Source organism: Camellia sinensis, chromosome 3 (assembly GCF_055761805.1).
Source record: "Camellia sinensis isolate YWXY chromosome 3, ASM5576180v1, whole genome shotgun sequence".
Lineage (NCBI taxonomy): Eukaryota > Viridiplantae > Streptophyta > Magnoliopsida > Ericales > Theaceae > Camellia > Camellia sinensis.
In genome coordinates this window covers 114,857,738-114,872,614 of record NC_138963.1, presented here as the reverse complement: position 1 = coordinate 114,872,614, position 14,877 = coordinate 114,857,738, and positions in this window count along the sequence as shown.

Sequence of the window (14,877 nt, the reverse complement as noted above, 5' to 3'; positions counted from 1 at the left end):
TATATGCTTGAGTCCCCTAATTTATGGCATGGCAGACTGGGTCATGTAAATTTTGACTCTTTGCGTAGATTAATCAAGTTAGATCACTGTAGACTCGACTTTCTTCGCGCCCCCTTTCGGAGAGCTCGAATTAGTCCTACAGTTCGGACTCCTGTCACGGTTCTGAATCTAATCTCACAAAGTGCAATGTGAGACTAATAAACACCAAAAAGTCCAATTCAGCAAGTCATTTTGGAAAATCATATTTTAAATCAAATATTGCCAAAATTGGACTGCTTTGCCAGATTACAGAGTCACCACCTAAATATTTTATTTTTGAAAAATTTAGGAAACTCTGACTCGTGCCAAAGGCCACGTGTCCATCATCACCAAAGTTGCCTCGGCTCGGGAACTTGGATACGAGAAGGGAAGCTCCTGAAATGAGCACCCCCGCTCGCCTGATCAAAGAATCAGCTTCTACTAAGCATGATATGTTGTACTATAAACACATGTGTTCTTATTCCGATTATTTAGCTAACTTTACTATGTGACGCACACATACAAATATAGACTAAGTCGCAAGACTTGGAACAAATCAACTCATGTTTGTTTTCGAAAATGGTTTGAAAATGCCACCCTCAAGTGGGCTAAAGCGCGGATTTGCCACTCTCAAGTGGGCTTAAAACATGATGGTTTGCACTTCGCAAAGTGGGCTTAAAACGCACATTTATCGAATTGTTCCAATTCAAGCAACAAAGCCTTCATCCGCAGGCATTCAAGCAGTTAATCACTTAAGAAAATAGCCTCATGGCAAGCATGCTATCATGGCATCACTCACACTCATGCAAGTATGCTAAAGCGTAAAACTTATAGTGTACTCCAAGCCAAAACAAAAGTTAGTTAGAAATATACATGATCCAAACTATGTTAGATGCCTAATGCAACACATGCAATAATACAATTAATAGGCTTGGCTACCTAATCATGGTATATGAATGCAACAATTTGATAACATGCTTTGAAACACGTATTCAAATAAGTATTGAATTGACAATGCAGTTTGAATGATGCGCCGAGCCTCGGTGCATGCAAGACAAATGAATGATGCAATCATGCAAACATAATGTATGCTAATTGAAACGTGCTCTAATCTAACCATCGAAAGCGGTTAAGTAAAAAGGAGAAAGACGTAGGGTTGGAAGACATGCACACATGCATGCACACTTATTACAATATTGCACCCTCACGAAGGAGGGTCTGAATAAATAAGCTAAGTTACACTAAGCTAAGCTAATTATTACAAAACGAACTAATTAACTATTCTAGCTAATTAATTATTACAACACAATTGAATAACTAGCTATGCTAAGCTAATTAAAATATTACAACACTTGAATCAAATAATTAGCTACGCTAACTAATTCAAACAATTAAAATGCCCTCGCGGGCGAGGGACGCATGCATGCTCGGTTGGCTTCCTTTCGAAAATCCACCGCCTTGCCTTTGGATGCCTCTGTTTGCACTTTGCTTTGATCTCTAAACATTGCATTAATTTCCAGACTGTTTCTGCTCCAACTCAGGAACATTTTGAATAACTTTTCCATTGATGGCCGGTCGGCTACCATAGGTGGCTGTCAGCCACTACTACTGGCCAGTCGGCCACCACTGGTGGCTGGTCGGCCACCGTTTCCCTAGAATTCTCCCTTTTGCTGCAACAGAGAGCAAACAGAGGCAAAGCAGTGCATTCTCACACAATATATGTACTATTACTCTGCTTATCATTTCTCAAGCTCAAAGAAGTGCAATTCTTAGCTCTCAAGCCACCAATCAAGCATTTTCAATGCATGATGGCCAAAGAGTCAAGCTTGTACAAAGTCAATGAATGCACAAATAAGACTCGAAGGACCACCACCCTATCATGCATGATCAAGGGTGATGGAGACAAAGGAAATTGGCTCATTTAATCACTTTGAGTATGAAATGGACCAATCTACCTTATATTCAATATAACGTCCGATTGAACACATGCAGTGCAAATACAACATGTTTATCTTGGTCAAGTTTCACTTGATTCATTTTGTTTACACATTTTAATATTACCAAGTCATTCTTTAACTGGTTAAGTCCAATGTGATTGTCCTTTAATGGGAGAGGGGTCAACCAAATGATGTTTTAAGACATGAGAGAGATCATGCCTTTAGCTAGGAGGAACCCTCAAAAGAGGGTTAAAGCCATTAAGCACAAGTTCTATCTCAAGCTTAAACACAATCATAAGGTTAACCAACCCTTAAAACAAATTAAAAAATAAAGAAATGAAGGAGGTTGCAGACTTTTTAGTGCTGAAATGGCATGCCAAAGACACTAAATCATGTAAGCAATGCATGCAAGACATACTCAAAAGCCAAAAGCATTAAACTAGTGAAGAGCATTACATTAGAAGTATGCAATATCAAGCTTAAATGACCCAACCTGCTCTGGACAGAGCTTAAACATGCCAAAACAGTAGCCAAAACATGCTGAAATTAAAGCATAAAAGGCAAGAAAAACATGCTCACATGTTAAGCTACAAACAAGGCTCAAGACACAACTCTCAAAAGCAATGAACAAGTGATAAAAGTGAGAGTGTGACAGAGCTACACACACTGAAATCAAATGTTAAATGATGCTATAGCATGCAATCATCTCAAGCAAGGCATGTTAGAGGCCTTAAAACACAAAGCTAGTGAAGGCAATTGTACTACAACCATGCAAGGCAAAGCTCATATGACCGAGACAGCTCAGAACAGAGTTAAAGTAGGCCAAATCAGAGCCTAAAACATACTGAAGTCAAGTCACAAAAGGGTAGAAAAACATGCTCACATGTTAGGCTATCTACACTTACAAACAAAACACAAGAAGGGGAGGCCACCCCCTCCTATTTTAGACCTCAAACCATACTTTTTACCACTGAAATTCCCTTGGAATTCAGTCGTTAAAAGGCCAAAAAATGATGATTTTAGTATGTTAAAAGATGATGCAAGAAGCTCACAAGCTAAGGAATAAAAGCGAGAGATAATCCCCTAACACAAAATAGGCTCAAACCAACATGTTAAGGCCTAAAATTTAGAGTTTTTTTTTGTAGTTGAAAACTAGGCCAAAAATAGTGCAAAAAGATGGCAAAGCAAACAACTAAGCAAAGCTTACAGGGTAAAGGCTTATACTTTTGAAGCATAGCACTAAAACAACAACAATTTTGAGCTCAAACCAACCTTAAAAGCTCAAACAAGGCCTCCAAGAACCTCAACTCCAAGGTGAAGGTGTTTGGCTAAGGGTCTTAGTGCAAATGTGTAGAGAATTCTCACTTTCAAGCATAAAATAGGAACACAGAGAGGATTCTACAGAGAGAGAGAGAGAGAAGAAGAAGAAATTTGCTCACAAATTTTTGTAACCCCTCAAATGGGGGAGAGACCCCCCATTATATAGAAAAACAAGCCAAAGGTTTGCCTTCATCCCTCTATACTCGTGTATGGAGATGAGCATCAGTGATCAACAGCTGGCAAACAAATATCTGAAAAAGAAGAAAAATGGCCGTCGGCTACCACTAGTGGTCGACCAGCCAGCAATGTAGCCAACTGGCCACAAACATAGCCGACCAGGCACCACTGGTGGCCAACAAGCACAAGTCATGGCCTACAGGCTAGAGGGATGGCCGACAAGTCACCATCTCCTCCAGAAGCAAAGAAACAAGCTATTGGCCCACAACCACGCACAAAACAGACAAGATTAGAGGCTTCGAGGCAAGGCGCTCAACCGAGACCTTCAGGGACTCAAAACGAACACGAGCGATTACAATCACGGGTGTTCAAACGATGACGTCCAAGTCTTGAGGACGGTAAAAAATGGGGTATCTACAATCACATATCATCTTTCAAGATTAATCCAAATCACAAGTATGAAACTTGTGTAGAAGCAAAATTGACAAGGATTTCTTTTCATTCTATTGAAAGAAGTATCGAGCCTTTGGATTTAGTGCACAGTGATGTATGTGACTTTGAAAGTCATACAATCATGTGGTGGCAACAAGTACTTCATCACTTTTGTTGATGATTGCACTAAATACTGTTATGTGTATTTGCTTAAAAGCAAAGATGATGCGATTGATAAATTTATTCTTTTCAAGAACGAAGTTGTATAACGATCCCGGTTTTGACCTGACTCTTGTGGTAGTTCGGACTCGGGTCTAATGCTTTCATATTGTTGTTTACCCTTTTCCTCCCTTGTATCTTTTGAATTTGACCTTTGGGTTGTTATGGTTGCGTTTGGAATAGGTTGGTTACGTGTTTTTCCCAAACCTTGTTGCCTAGATTTTTGCTTCTCCGCTCGAATGGCACTTCTTGCACTCGAGCAGCACTTTTTGCGCTCGAACAGGCTATATATATTTTGGTCCTCACTTGAGCGGCCTTTCTTGTGCTCGAGCAAGATTTGCAAACCCTCAATACCTTGCACGTCTGCAAAAGTGCTAGAGGGGTGTCTTTCACGCTCGAGCGGGTGTGCGCTCAAGCGGGTTGTCTGCTGTCTGCGTAAGTACTGGATGTGTGTATTCTGTGCTCGAATGGAACAAATCTTTGTATCTGACGCTCGAGCGTCAACTTCTACGCTCGAGCAGACCATACGTCTTTATAAGGTCGCAACACGCTGAAAAAGTTACTTTTTGCTTTTCTCTCTCTTCTCTCTCTTTCCTTCCGCCATTGTTAGGGTTTCTTGGACCTAAAAGCTTGGGTTTCATCTAGTTACACCCATTTCCTACCCGTAGTCCTATAGATCAAAACGTAGAGGGTCGCGTGGGCTTCCTTTTGATCTGAGCGGATTATGTTTTCGTCATCGGTGGCTTTTCGGCTTTTCTCCTTTTCGCTTCATAAGGTAGGGATTCTTGAGCTTCTCCTCAATACTTCTTCATAGATAGACTTGTGGTATTTTCATTATGTTAAAAACCATAGTTGATGGTTGATTTTGTTAAAAAGCATATGGATGGATTTGGGTTTAAAATTGTAAGATTGTGGGTTTATGTATAATTAGTTGTGGGTTACAAATCATGTTTGGAATGTAAATTGGGAAGGTTTGGTATATCGTTTATTAACTTGGAATGTCAAAGAGAAGTTTAATGTTTGAATAGAAATGGGGTTCTGATATGGTAGTTTATGAATAGTTGAGGTGTTTGGGTTAATGTTGGTGAATGTAGCCATTGTGGTGCTTGTTGAGCTTTGGGGAAGTAAGGTTTGATTTCAAAATAAAATGAACAAGTTACTTTTTATAAACCTTGAACGGTTTACGATGAACTGGATGGAGGGATTTCTTATGGGCATATGTATTATTTCAGAATATGTGGTTGATGTCTAGAGTTTTGTCCTTGGCCATCGGTGGAGGATGGTATTGCTTGTTGCTAGAAATGGTCTACGAGTATTATTGTAAGATGAGTTATGCGATGTAACATGTTGTGTTGTCATTGACAAATGAACATTGTGGATAGATAATTCCATTGTTAAGTCATGAATTATGTGGTTAGCATGATTATATTTGATTATGATGAAGTTTGAAGGTTCGTTACCCGCCGTATCATAGCCGACAAAGCGTGGCGCCTTGACAGAAGTTTTCTCGTCCCTTCTAGTTTGCGCCCGGTAAAGTGTGAAAAAGGGGTCCGTTTCCCACCGTATTATAGCTTGCAAAGTGTGGTGCGTTATAATAAGTTCTCTGTTCCTTTCCGGTTCCCGCCCGGTAAAGTATGACCTAAGGAGCACCCTCTTCCAAGTGAGGCCGGTAAAGTGTTATGTATTATTGGTATTAGTGTTGCGGATCTGCCATCCGTGCTTGTAGGCCGGTGGAGATGAAATTGATAGTATGTATTACTTCAATTATCTTGTTTTGGATATATATATATATATATATATGTATATGAGTGTTGTCGGTTTGCCTATTGGGGAGATGACATTGGTAGTATGTATTACATTGAATATCTCGTTTAAAGGTGTATATGTGTTAACGGTTTCATACCGGTCTTTTACCCTTGGGCCTATGGTCAAGAAAGGTTGTAGATATCTGTGTTGGGATATAAAGGGAGGTGAATAGTTATGAAATATTGAGAGATGGGCTAAGAACCATGAATTGCATGTGGAGTTATATTTTCAGAACAGTTGTTTAAATGAGGTTCCTTTTGTTAAAGTGGGAAGTTTTATCAAAGAAAGAATGAGGTTTCAAATATTTTCTTTTAGAAATAATGATGGGAATGTGAAAGAGAATAATTGGCTTTCATGCTGAAATGTGTAAGAAGAACGTTTTGAGAAACACACAGTTATATGTGTATACTTTTCATATTAAATGTCACATTATGTATATGGTATGACTTGATGCATTCATGATCATTTTTATCTATATGTTGTGATTGGTTAGGATCTTTGGGATCCCTACTGGGCTTAGTGCTCATCCCACGTGTTGATTAACTTTTTCAGTTGCAAGACTGCAGGGATCGTTTATGACTTGAAATCTTTTAATTGTTGGCCATGGGACCCTTTATTTGTAGGCCGAGTGTCATGTGTTGTACAAAGGTAAATCCCTTTTTGTTGTATTTATTGTTATTCAATGTAAGCCTAAGGGCATAATACTTTGTCATATTTATATCATCATTGTTGTCGTGAGAGAATGATATTGTTTATTATTGTCTATCCTCAATTAAATGGAATTAATATAATGGATTTGGTAATGTTATTCGAGTAATAAAAATGTACTTTCTCAGTCTCATTATGTTAAGAAGATATTTGAGAAATTTGGTAAATCATATACAAGTGTGTCTAGGACACCGATAGACTTGAGTCTACACTTGACCAAGAATAATGGTGAGAGTGTCTCTTAGCTAGAATATACTCGGGTCATTGGCAGTTTGATGTATCTTATAAGTTGTACAAGACCGGATATAGCCTACTCTATTAGCAGGCTTATTAGATACACGAGTAATCCGAATGTTACTTATTAAAGGGGCATTATGCAGGTGTTAGGTTATCTACGCTACACCCGGGATTATGGGCTGCATTATACCAGATACCCAGCAGTACTAGAAGGGTATAGTGACGCTAATTGGATATCTGATATAAAGGACTTCCACTCCACTAGTGGTTATGTGTTTACCCTCGGAGGGGCAGCCGTGTCTTGGAAATCTTTTAAGCAAACGTGTATATCGAGATCAACGATAGAATCTGAGTTTATTGCTTTGGATAAAGGAATTGAAGAAGCTAAATGGCTTCACCAGTTCGTTGAGGATATTCCACGTTGGCCGAAACCCATGCTTGCTATCTGTATTCATTGTGATCCAATCGACAATTGGACGGACACAGAGTAATATGTATAATAGAAAGTCTAGACATATCTGTCGTAGCCATAATTCCATACGACAACTACTCTCTAATGGAGTTGTCTCTCTAGATTATGTAAAGTTTGCGAATCCACTAACCAAAGGGTTAACTCGAGAGTTAGCAAAAACGTCATCAAGAGGAATGGGGTTAAGGCCTTTAGTAATGTTACCAGAATGGAAAACCCAACCTTGGTGATTGGAGATCTCAAGATCTAGGTTCAAAGGGACAACCTAATTTTGTGTAATAGGTGAGTTACTAAAGAGGTAAATCCTCTTGTCTATTCCTTTGTACAGTGATACCCTGTGGGGGTGAAAGGTTAAGCTAATACTTTTAATGACCTAAGTGATATGAATAATCAACTGTGGTATAATGAGATACCTTATATAGGTCACCTATGTGAGTGCGAAGTGGGATCGCTTCTTTAAGAATTGGTCAGGCCAAATTCTTTAAAAGTACTCACTGAACCAGGCTAGTGTTCTAGGGCCATACCGAACACACTAATGAGAACAAGAACAATGGTTGGACTAACTCCTGTGTGAGGTCTATTGTCTTGGTTTACACAAACGGCAGAACAGTTCAAGACATCACGTTCACTGGCCAGCCAATAAATCCGATAGGATTTCACTACGAAAGATTCAAGGCCAACAGCTACCTTTTCTGATGCAGAGTTAGTCTGTGTGCTCTCTCTCTGAGTCTTTGTTGTAAACGTTGTTCGTTTTCTTTATTCGGTCAATTTTTTTTTTTTTTTTGTGGGGGATTGTTGGAAAAAAATGGTTTTACACAACAAAAAAGAATGACCAAAAATTGTTAAGAATTGAATGAGAAATTATCTCATAAAGTTGGCTTCATGAATGAGGTATTGAAAATTGTGTATAACTACCAATCTCACATTGATTATAGAGAAAAACTTTAATGGATATTTAAACCTCAAGATTTTGATAAGGGCATGAGCCCTTTGGGGCATCCAAATTTTCTAAAGAAATGGAGGTATAGATGCTTCAAGGATGGGCTTGGACCAAAACTACGGTCCAAGTTGGTTATGCAAAAATTGCCACACACGCGTGCACCGCCCGCTTGTTTGGACCGGACCGGGTAGGGTTCGTGATCCGTGGGTCGTGGATTGCGGATCTTGGGCTTGGGCCTGAGGCTTGCTGGAATGGGTTAGGTATGGGTTGGGTCGGATTTGTGGTCCACAAACCTAATCTTTTTGGGCCAAGTCTGTTGCAAATATACACACGTGTATGTAGAGTATATAAGTTATATACTAATTGACTCATCAGTTTTGGTGCATTACTCCATCAACTTTGGTGTATTACTCTGTCAGTTTTGCAGTAGTAATGGCCTGCATTTGGTGCTAGCCTTGATAGTTGGAGACTCCTACTCTCTCCCTCATTGTGTATAAAAAGAGGTCCATCTTTCTTAGTTTGACAGAGAATTTTTTAGCTTTCATACTATACAGAATTTTTGCTCCTATAATTTTCTTCTTGTGTGAGAGAGTACTGCCATTATTAGTTCACCAAAGCTAATATAAGGTACTTCTTCGTTAGCCGATCTATACCGTCGTATATTAGGAGACAGAAACCGACATACCTCCAACACCCACGGTGAGGCGGCTAATATGTTTTAAGAAGACTGTGGTATCACACGGATTTCGGTTTGTTTTCTTTATCATTTTATTGTGTTGTATATTTCTATGAAATCTGATTGTAAATTTTAGCATGTTATCTTATTCCGTAATTTAATTTAATTAATCATGAACCTATTTATTTTAATTAGTGCTTGTTTGGCATATGCTAAAATATCACATGCTATTTTAGCATATTATCTTATTTGGATCACAATCATCTTATTTGGGTCACATCATCTCTCTATCACATTAGTTTAAATCCAACCCATATTTCATATATATATATATATATATATTTTATAAAAATTTAAAATGTGTACTAATCTACCACTTCCCAAACAATCTCTTAATCACTTTTTTTGGTACATCAGAATAGACTATGATATCACTGTATGAACCAAAAGCACGACGAGTAGCTTCACATTTTGACATAGTTGTATTGATAATATCGCCTCTTTTTTTTTTTCATTATTTCCTTTATGATATTTGTGTCTCATTAACACTACAAAAAAAAAAAAACACATTTGGCGACTAAATTTTTAGTCGCCAAAAGTGAATTTTTAGTCGCCAAAAGTCGGGTTTTGAGTTTTCCCGACTAAATTTTTTAGTCGCCGGCTTGGTCGCTGGAAAACTGTCGCAAAAGGTATTGGCGACTAACAAACTTTTAGTCGCCAAAAACCAAGTCTGTAGCGACTAAATTTTTCGTCGTCAAAGCTCATTTATATTTTTTAAATTATACATTTGGCGACTAAATTTTTAGTCGCCAATAGTGAATTATTTTTTTTTAATTTATACATTTGTTGACTATTTTTTTCGTCGCCAATACTGAAGCTTTTGGCGACCACCCGTTTTAGTCACCAAAAGGTTATTTCAGAAAAAAAAAAAAAAAAAATTAACCCTCTGCTCTTCCCAAGTTTTGAACCACCAACCTTCCATCCACTTTCTAACCCTTTAGCAACACACTCTCTCCACTATGCCACAATATCACCACATGAATATATATGCAAAATATATTATTTATATACTATATTGATCTGTATTAATATTAAACTATATATATAAACATAATTATTTTTATTCAATATAATTTATGTAAAAAATAAATTATTTATTAAAAAAAAAAGGAAGCCACTTTTGGCGACTAAATTTTTTTGTCGCCAAAAACCTTAGTTTTGGCTACTACCCAATAATTTAGTCGCAAAAAAAATTAATTTCTGCCTAAAAATAACCACTTTCGGCGACTAAACTGATTTTTAGTCGCCAAAACCGCAACTTTTGCCGACTAAACTCAATTTTAGTCGCCAATTGTCCACTTTTAGCTACTAAATTTTTTTTAGTAGCCAAAAACCTTTATTTTTGGCTACAACATTTTTTTTGTCGGTAAAACACCTACAATCGGCGACCAAACCATTTTTTAGTCGCCAAAACCTATACCTTTGGCTACTAATTTTTTTTAGTCGCTAAAAACCTTCACTTTTGGCTACTAAAATTGTTTTAGTCGCTAAAACCCATGAAATCAGTGACTAATATGATTTTTAGTCGCCAATACGTATCCATTTGGCTACTAAACTGTTTTAGTCGCCAAAAGTCTTCACTTTTGGCTACTAATTCAATTTTAGTCGCCAATTGTCCTACTTTCAGCGACGAAATTTACATTTTTGGTCGCCAAAACTGCTTTTTGTTGTAGTGTAAGTAGGTGTTTGAAAAATTGTTATTTTATTAAGTTATTTTAGTTTTTAGTTATTTTAGTAGGTTAATAGTTTTATATTTGAGAAGATGATTGTATTTTTTTTGTAGTTAGATGAGATATTTGTGAGAAAAAAGTGAAATAATTATAAATTTAACGTGACATTTTGCCTCCGTTTGGGAAGTGGGTTGGATTTTTGGCTTTTTGGCTTTTTTGGCTATTTTAGCCTGGGCTAAAAAGTTTGGTTTGGGAAGGGCTTTTTGGCTTTTTGACTTTTTTGGCTTTTTTTGTGAGAGAAGAATGTAATGATTATGGGTTGGATGTGATATTTTATTTTTTGTGGCTAAAATAGCCTATTTTGTCTTTTGTGACTAAAATAGCCAAAAAAGCCCTGTTTAGCTCTTGCCAAACGGATATATCATTAACTATTTTAATCTATTTTATCTTTTTATTAATTTTAACCTAAAAAAAACTAAGGTAGCACTTAGTAAAATTTTCTAAATATGATTTGATAATAGAGTGCCATTTTGACTTCGTGAGTTTTGAAATTATGATTGCAATGTAGAAAATTTGTTTGGCTATGAGTTTTGAATTGAGTGTTGAATGTTTGATGTGATATGTAAAAATAAGAAAATTTGTTTCGTTATGAGTTTTGAAAAGAATTTTTAAAACTTAATTCAAAAAGTTATAACTCATAATCAAATACATAACTCAAAATTCTATTGAAATTTCTGATCAACATTCATAACCAAACTTTTTTTAAAATTCAATTCAAAAAATTAATTATTAACAAAAAAATAACACTCATAACCAAATTCTTTTTAAAATTCAATTCAAAAACTAATTATTAACAGAAAATAACATATTTTTTTTAATTGAAAACAACTCAAAAAGTTATAACTCATAACCAAACACACAACTCAAAACTCTATTGAAAATTTTATTCAAAACTTATAACCAAACTCTTTTTAACATTCAAATAAAAAAAAAATTGTCATTTTGGTTTAAAAATAATAATTTTTATATTTAAAAAATATCAAAAACAAATATAATTTTTTTCCCCAAATAACAGGTGGCGATTAACAATTGGCAATTATAAAAAAAATAAAATAAAATAAAATAATAAAATAAATAAATATTACATTGTTCCAGTCAATCGGCTGGACGTTCGGGGAACGTGATGATCGGGTAGACTTAAAATTCAAAAATCTTGTGCTCTTCAGAATGGAAAGCACGAAAAAGAGAGAATAGCCAAATGTGTAATGAAATCATATTTTGAAAACTCTATTCATTTCACATTTTGAAATGTGTAATGAAATCATATTTTGAAAACTCTATTCAAACATAAAATGCAAATAGAGAAGTGAAATTATATTTCCAAAACACAGCCAAACAGAGTCTAAGGTTGGGTTTGGAATAATTTCCAAACTATAATTCTACCTACACATTCCAACTTTATGTTTGGATATGGCTTTCAACTTGTATTTCCAAAACCTTGCAGAAAACTCTGTGTCAGGTACGATTTTCAAAATTTTTAAAATTTTCAAATTTGGCCTAACCGGTAGTCCCACCGGACATCCCACCGGTCGTCTGGCCGGTTGACTGGAATAGTGCAATTTTTATTTTTTTATTTTTTGCAATTGACACATGTTAATTTTTATATATTCAAAAAAAAAAATTCTAATTTTTAAAATTTTTTTGTGAGATTTAATAGAATTTTGAGTTTTATGTTTGATTATGAGTTGTTAGTTTTTGTATAAAATATCATATGTCATATCAAAAATTTCTCACTCAATTCAAAATTCTTTTCAAAATTCTTTCACTAAACAAATTTTCTATACTTAAATTATAATTTTAAAATTTATAAACTCAAAATATAACTTATACTTTCAAATTATATTTAAAAAATTTTACCAAACGGAACTTAAAATTTTTCTCGGCAAATATCACCAAAATATGAGTTATGGTGCATGCTATCACATCACATCACTGTGACAGCGAACGGTACTATTTAATAAAAAAAATAATAAAATAAAATAGAAACGTTAATACATGTGATCAACAGCGCAGCAAAAACGATATTATAAAAGGGAGATTTGGGAGTATTCACCCTGTGAGGATCCGTGTGGGGCAGTACAAGGAATTACGATTTAAAAATAAAAATTTAAGTATAGGCTTGTTTTGGGAAATTAACTTTTAGTCATTTTTTTTAGTTTTTTAAAAAAAAATTTCATTTGAGAAGGTAGTTTTTAGCCAAGGGTAAAATTGTTCATGAGTCAAAATATACTACATGGGTGAAGTTTTAATATTTTAAACTAAATAGGGATAGTTTGGTCATTTGATTATGATTTGACATCATAAACAAATATTAATAAAAAAAGCCAAAAGTCACTTTTTACCAACTTCCCAAATCATTTGTCTAAAAAAGCCAAAAATTTGATTGAAAGTCAAAAAATTACTTTTTACCATCTTCCCAAAATAAGCCATAAAATAATTTTATCTTAAAAAGTATTATTATTTTATTTTTAATGATAAAACTGAACATTTAGTAGTGAATTAATAATTTTTTGGGACCAAAATTATCTTAAAAAATAAATATTTTTGAGATCAAGTTATGTTGTCTTTAAAAATTTATTTATTAGTGATATTTTTAAAATTTTGTTCCTAAAACTCATTTTTTGATTTTTTTAGACGATCTTTTAATAACTATCCTTGCATCAACAGAAATTAGTCCCTACATATTCTTTGTAACAAAATTTATACTTTTAAAAACAAAAAAAAAAATTGACCGCTAAAACTTTTATATGTTGTAGTGGGGCGTGTCCCAAGTCCATTTCAATGAATCAAATTATTTATATTTTAAGATTTATTGAGTAAATATTTTATAAAAAAAATATTAATTGGACATCTATAATACTATAACAAGATCGCATTTCGTTTTTAGAAAAATAAATGCCTAGTATAATTTTAATATTTTTTTTTAAAAAAATAATTAAAGCATGATTATAGGGTTACATACGTTTGATTAATTTAATTTTTTCTTACGGATGATATACTTTACGAATTTTGTAATATAAACAATTTAAATTATCCAAATAAGAGAGGGAGACATCCCCACGAGTCTCACAACATTAACCCCAATTTCTGTTAGTGGGTTTGATTAGTTGAATGGTTTAGTTGGGAAAACAAATTAAATAGAATTCACATCTATTAAGGTAAATAAATAAAAATAAATAAAAAATAAAATGGGTCCGATTAGTTAAAAAAAAAATAAGGTAAAAAATTGTGAAAAAATTGAATTCTATAATATTTTTATTTTTTTCAAAATCCTTTTGTAAAAGCAAATTAATGTTTAACACTTTGACACTTCAATTATATATCATGTAGCAATCATATAAAAAAAAATACAATATATAACTATCAAATATATATAAATAAAACTAGAGCCGTGCGTCCGACCCCCACACTCCCAACAACGCGGCAGCATGAGGTTGGCGAGAAACATAAAAAAAAAAAAATAATAATTTTTTTTGGGACCAATTACACACGACCCCCAGTACTCCACTGGGGGCCGCAGCTTTTTCCATAAAACTATAGCAACTAATAAATAAAAAAAGAAAAAACCGCCACAAATTTCCAAGCTGACAAAACTGTTTTGTCCCATTTGTTTTTAATAAAATAAAGGTATTGTTTGCTGTCACAATAGTTATGACAGCACACAAACCCTAACCCCATTAAAACAAATAAAATAAATATAAAAAAACCGCGTGTGTTTTGGTTTGTGTTTTAAATATGATTTTGAAAAAAAAAATTTCTAAAAATATGTTTGATTATAAATTTTTTATAAAAAATTCAAAATTATTTCTCTATATTATACATCAATTAATTACTTTTTTTCTCATCTCTCTTTCTCAATCGTTTTTTCTTTTACACATATATACTCAACTATAACAAAATATCAAATTATCCCAAACTTTCAAACTCTAAAACTATTTTCAAAATATACAATCAAACAAATCAAAAAAAAATTCTAAACTCTATCTTCAAAATTTTTAAAAAAAATTTACCTCAAAACACAAATCAAACACACTCAATCATCATTTGCGGAGACTGTACATCTCACAATTCCCACTTCGTTGGAAAAAGATTAAAAGATTTTTCTAATTTATCACAATAATGACAGTAATTTTTTCATTTTTAACAGG